Genomic DNA, 7,092 nt, shown 5'->3' with positions numbered 1-7,092 from the left:
TCCCAAAGACGAAAAATTGTATAAAATCATAGTGATCAGTCGACCGTGACGTCACTATGACGTCATTATATGAAAACACATTTTCATGCATATCTCATTAATAGAATAGAATTCTTCAATGAAATTTACGTCACATATATTTTAAGTCAAGCGGATTCTACTCATATTGTCAAAATTCATATTTATCTTAGAACGCGCGCGTACGTGCGCGTTGAAATATTTGTATGCTCAAATCGAGCTCAATTTTTTTTTGCACACGTTTCAGACCATTTGGAGCATTTTTTGAAAAATTGAAAAAATCGGACGGACGCGTACGCGCGCGCACATATTCGCACACACAGCTCATATGCAATAGAAATTTTCAATTTTTTTACCCGGATCGGATGTCCAAAATGTCAAGAAATATTTCTACCAAGTTTCAAGTCGATCCGACTCAATATAACGTCATATGGGCCCGTCAAATTCAAAATTCCGCGCGTGCGTCAATGGGGATACACAGTGCAACTATGCCAAAAAACCGCCAATTTTAAATCGGATTTTACTCGTCAGGATGGACAATGACCCCCCATTTTCTTGACATATTCCAAAAGCTGATGAGTTGTACATGTTATTTCATGGGTTGGCTATGCTGGCAAAATGATTTAAAGATATCAAAAATCTTAATAAAGTAAAAAAAGTAAATTTTCAAAATGACGCCATCAAAATTCATGTTCACTCGAGCGTATCTCACTTATCCTTTGCCAATTTTCACCTAAATTTCAATATGTTGTAGCTCATGGAATGTTCTTTCAGAAATGTATTTACAAAATTTTGATTAGATGACGGCATCAACTCGACAAAAATGATTGAAGGTAACCTTGTCAAATTTGACCAGTTTACGTGTAATCTCCATGGGAGTGCAATTTTTATGGAAATGAAAATTGACATGACTATCTTTATCGAGCACTAGCTCACTTATGCTTCGGTGAATTTCTCTAGGATTTTAATATGTAGTAGCTGAGACCTAGGGCTATCGTAAGTGTACCCTTCGTTTTTTCATACGTTGTCGGGATCATGTCTAAAAACTTGGTTGAAATTAAAGCTTATCTTCGATGTATTGAAATATTTCTGTCTTTCTGCAACTTTCTGTGCAATAACTCAAGAAAAACACACCCTATCACCACCATATTTTGCATATGTTTAGTTCATGTCACGGACATTATTTTACAAGATAACAACTACTTGATCAGACGCCATCTTGGGTATGTAAATTAGGGTCAAAGGTCATAGATGTTTCATCCTGTATCTTGATAAATACATGTCCTATCTTTCCCATATTTTGCACACGTAAAGATCATGAAACAGGGATCATTTCATAAAATAACCACATTTTGCTCAGATGCCATCTTGTCTGTGCAAAGTGGGGTCAAAGGTCATATGTACTTCTTTTTCTATCTTCGTTATGACGTGTTATCTCTATGGGAGGGAATTTTTTAGATGTGAAAATTGACATTACTCTCTTTATCGAGCGCTATCTTACTTATGCTTCGGTGAATTTCTCTCAGATTTTAACATGTTGTTTCTGAGACTTTACACTATCAGGACTCGAATCATTGATTAAAAAAAAAATCGGATCACCTAATTTGTCAGTGTTGACAAATTCCGGTTCTAGTTCTTTGTTCTTCTTCTTCTTCTTCTTCTTCTTCTTTATTTCTCCGCAAAAGTTGTGTAGAGATGAGCTCAGAAAGTGCATTGCCTATGAATGTCAAACTTATACCATATGTGTATCATGTCCCAAAGACGACATGTCAAGTAAAATCGTAGTGATCAGTCGACCGTGACGTCACTATGACGTCATTATATGAAAACACATTTTCAATCATATCTCATTAATGGAGTGGAATTTCTCAATGAAATTTACGTCACATAAATTTCAATTCAAGGGAATTCTACCCATATTTTCAAAATTCCTCGCATCGTAAAGACGTGCGCGTACGCGCGCGTTGAAATATTTGTATGCTCCAATCAAGCTCAAATTTTTTTTGCATACGTTTCAGACCATTTGGAGCATTTTTTGAAAAATTGAAAAAATCGGACGGACGCGTACGCGCGCGCACATATACGCACGCACAGCTCATATGCAATGAAAATTTCCCGTTTTTTCACTTTGATCGGATGTGTGAAATGTCAAGGAATATTTCTACCAAGTTTCAAGTCAATCCGACTCAAGATGACGTCATACGGGTCCGTCAAAGTTGAAATTCCGCGCGCGCGTCAATGGCGATATACAGTGCAACAATGCCAAAAAACTGCCAATTTTAAATCCAATTTTACTCGTCAGGATGGACGGTGACCCCCCATTTTTTTTACATATTCTGAAAGCTGATGAGTTGTACATGTCATTTCATGGGTTGGCAATGCTGGAAAAATGATTAAAATATATCAAATTTCTTAATAAAGTTAAAAAAGTAAATTTTCAAAATGACGTCATCAAATTTCAAGTTCATTCAAGCATATCTCACTTATTCTTTAGTTGATTTTCGTCCAAATTTCAATATGTTGTAGCTTATTAAATGGTCTTTCAGATATATAATAACAACAATTTGATTGGATGACGGCATCACCTCGTAAAAAGGGATTAAAAGTAACATTGTTAAATTTGACCAGTTTACGTGTTATCTCTATGGGAGTGCAGTTTTTCTGGAAATGAAAACTGACATGACTATCTTTATCGAGCACTAGCTCACTTATGCTTCGGTGAATTTCTCCCATATTTTAGTATGTTGTAGCTGAGACTTTGGGCTATCGTAAATGTGCCCTTTGTTTTTTCATACGGAGTCGGCATCATGCCCAAAAACTTGGTTGAAATTAAAGCTTATCTTCCATGTATTTTCATATTCCTTTCTTTCTGCAACTTTCTTTGCAATAACTCAAGAAAAACAAGCTCTATCAGCCCAATATTTTGCACATGTTTAGTTTATGTCACGTACATTATTTCATAAAATAACAACTACTTGATCGGGTACCTTCTTGGGTATGTAAATTAGGGTCAAAGGTCAAAAATGTTTCATCCTGTATCTTGGTGAATACATGTCTTATCTTTCCCATATTTTGCATACTTAAAGACCATGTTACAAGAATCATTTCACAAAGTAACTACTTTTTGCTCAGACGCCATCTTGTCTGTGCAAAGTAGGGTCAAAGGTCATATGTACTTCTTTCTTTATCTTCATTATGACGTGTTATCTCTATGGGAGGGAATTTGTCTAGATGTGAAAATTGACATGATTGTCTTTATCGACGACTAGCTCAATTACCCTTCGGTGAATTTCTTCCAGATTTCAGTATGTTGTAGCCAATGTAATACTCTTTAAGTTTTGTTCAATCAAAGTTTTAATCGGATGATGTCTTCACCTCGTGAAAATAGATATAATGTAACCTTGTCAAATTTAACCAGTTTACGTGTTATCTCTACGGGAGGGAATTTTTCTGGAAATGAAAATTGACATGACGGTCTTTATCGAACACTTTCGTGAATTTCTCTTTATCGAACTCTTTCGTGAATTTCTCCCAGATTTTAATATGTTGTAGCTCAGACTTTGGGCTATCGCGACTATACCCTCCATTTTTTCATACGGCGCCGATATCACGTCAAAAAACTTGGTTGAAATTATACTTATCTTCGATGTATTGAGATATTTCTTTCTTTATGCCACTTTCTTTGCAATAAGTTAAAAAAACCAGCCCCTATCACGCCCATATTTTGCACATGTTTAGGTCATGTCACGTACTTTATTTCATAAAATAACAACTACTTGATCAGACACCATCTTGGGTATGTAAATTAGGGTCAAAGGTCATAAATGTTTCAACCTGTATCTTGGTGAATACATGTCCTATCTTTCCCGTATTTTCCACACGCAAAGACCATGTTACAAGAATCATTTCACAAAATAACCACTTTTTGCTCAGATGCCATCTTGGCTGCGCAAAGTTGGGTCAATGGTCAAATATACTTCATTCTGTATCTTCGTTATAGTGTATACCGAATTTGGTACCAAAGATGGCAGACCTGACTCTCTTTTCTAAATGGGAATCCAAACATCACACGGCCAATGTCTCTAAACACAGATGAAACCTATATGGTCATGCCTATTGCGATCAGGACTCGAATCATCGATTAAAACAAATCGGATCACCTAATTTGTCAGTCTTGACAAATTCCAAGTCTAGTTGTTATTGTCATTATCATTTCTATCCCTGCAACACTAGTCCCCAGTATGTGAAGGTGGGTATACATTGTCTTTGATTGATTGACATTATAATTACTATACATGTATATAATTCGTATTATCTCCCTATTCAGGGTCTATACATACATTTAACAAACAAGCAGTTTGCACATGATGGAATGATCATTATTTCATAAACATCTTTTTTTTTCTGGATTTTTTTGATCAGATCGAAAAACATCGTGCTTTTTCACAGGTCATATGACAAATACATTTTTGACATCACAAAACAAAAGTTTGATAGCATTCAATGATAGTAAAACTACCAGGCGTCTGATCCTCTTTGGGACTATAGTCTCTAACACACGTTAACACCAATAATTCTAGAATCGTATACACAGAAAACGAGGGGAAAAAAAAAGAAAAAGAAAAAATAGCCTTCAATGGAAACACTAAATATCACCAAAGACCACACAAAAACAAACCAAAGGCGCAAGAACACACACTACAATCTTTAAAACAAAACAAAAAACAAAAAACAAGAAAAACCAAAAACAAAGGTATACTATTCACCTAGCTCATAAACATCTTATATATATGAGTGAATCGTCATAACTATTCAAACCTTTACAGGGGCATATAGTAGATTTAACCTATCAGCCTACACCTATGTACTAAACATTGCACACACACACACACACGCACACACACACAGACACAGACACACGCACACACACGCACACACACGCACACACACACACACACACACACACACACAACGTCATTATGACTGACAGGGAATTCTCAGGTGCAGGTTCAGGTTCAATGACATTTTATAATTATGTACAGATAGCATGCGATCAATAAAGGCTGGGGGCACATCTCTACAAGTACAAAAACTTGTGACGAGTGTGCCCTTAAAGGGATTGTATAGTATGGGTCAGGTGAGGATTCAGCGTTTAACTTTTTGGGAGACAATTAGAAACTACTCCATGAAATGGTAAAGAGCATACAATTCTAAGATGATTTTAAAGTTCGTTTGATAAAAATCAGTTTAAAAATGGCTGAGATATCCATAAACAAGGTAAAAGAAACTTATAAAAGATGGGTCCGAACTTGTATTAGGTTTGCTTTGTTTTGAATATATCGGTCATTTCAAAACCAAATTTCATCAAATAAACTTTGAATTCCTTTTAGAATTTTGTGCTCTTTCATATTTTGAGAGGTTCCTCATTATCTTAAAAAATAATTAAAAAAAGAAAGAAACAAGCAAACATTGGAAATCTGAAGCCTCATGTCAACCGAAACTATACCAGCCTTTCCACATAAATAAGTACGACATACCATAATAATGCAGTATCGTAGTAAATAGAAATACAAAACCAAGGTAAAGACAAGAACAAAGACATAGACATAGACAGACAAACAGAAACAAAGACAGGGACATACAAACAGACACTGACATTGACAGGAACATCGTCGACTGCATAACGATATTCAACATACATTATAATAATGTCATGGGTATAGTACAGATAATCGGCGGCTTCAGACAGCGACGTTATGGTTGTTGCTCATTTATTCACGAAGCAGGGAAAAGCCCTGTAAAACAGGAAAAAAAAAGTAATCATTCAATACAATCATCATAATACGTGACGGTTACACATCTCGTTAATTTCATCTTCCTGAATTGAATTCGTTAAAATAAATTTAATTCAACCAATTCCCTTTACATTCAGTTTATGGTGATATGAAAAGTTCCTCAGCTCCCGATACAATCTATTCATTAACATTCTTACCTCTGCATATACCATCCTCAATTCACAGAGAATAATGAATTACCTGTATACACTGTATCTCGAGAACATTGTCACGCTGAAATGACAAATCCTCCAATTTGCTTCTTTGTATTTAGCTCCTCCCTCCTGGCGTTATCCTCTGATAACACTTCTCAAGGAAAATTGCAAAAAGAAAATAACATTTAGAAATGATTCCTGTCAATCTGTGCACTGTAAACGCCAAATCTTATGATTGAGTGTCATAAAACGAGGAAACAATTGAAGCAACAACTACAAAATTACAAATTCAGACTGTAATCATTAGACATAACCAAAGGTAATTGCATCTCATACATGTATACGTGTGATTATATCCAATTAAATAATCAGTTACTGCTTATAACATATACCTTTTTATTAATCGCATATTACTACAGTATTACTTACTATCATTGTGCTGATAAACAACTTTCCCTTTCAGATCGTCTTCACCGAAATTAAAAACAAACTACAGTTATATACTATATATCATATACTTACGCACATACAACAGATTCTTATAATATTGTTACGAAATAAAAACTGTCAAGTTATTGCTCATCAGGGCTCAACATTCGTCTGTTACTGATTCTATACACGCCAGTCTCGTGGGAAACTGAAACCTGTGGGCAGGCCCAGGCTGGATAAATCCAAAAGTCAATATTGCAGTACTACAACACTTTCCTCTGCTTGTCATTCAACGGATACAGATTTCCAATCCTCTCGTCTGAAATAAACAAGATGTAAGCTTAGCTATGTGGATTTTCATTTGCTTAGTAATATAAAAGAAAAATACAAATTAATTGAATGTGATGTACAATAATCATCTCTAACCGCCTAATTGCCACTAACGGTACCTTAATACAGTACTCTTATTCAACTCAATTCAAATCTTCACATTTGTGTATTAATTCACTCTTATCCTTGCTTCTGATCATGATATAAATGTATTCCTATTTGAAGGCAACAAATAATATCTGATTAATCTAACCAAAAACCCGAGAACTCACTGACTACATCTCAAATAGCCTATACCAAATATATATATATATCTATATATATAT

The sequence above is a fragment of the Diadema antillarum genome, unplaced genomic scaffold (assembly GCF_040938485.1).
Source record: "Diadema antillarum isolate AM-2024a unplaced genomic scaffold, OU_Dant_1.0 seq00000098_RagTag, whole genome shotgun sequence".
NCBI classification, from domain to species: Eukaryota; Metazoa; Echinodermata; class Echinoidea; order Diadematoida; family Diadematidae; genus Diadema; species Diadema antillarum.
The sequence above is the reverse complement of the archived record's forward strand: the minus strand, read 5'-3'. Positions refer to the sequence as shown.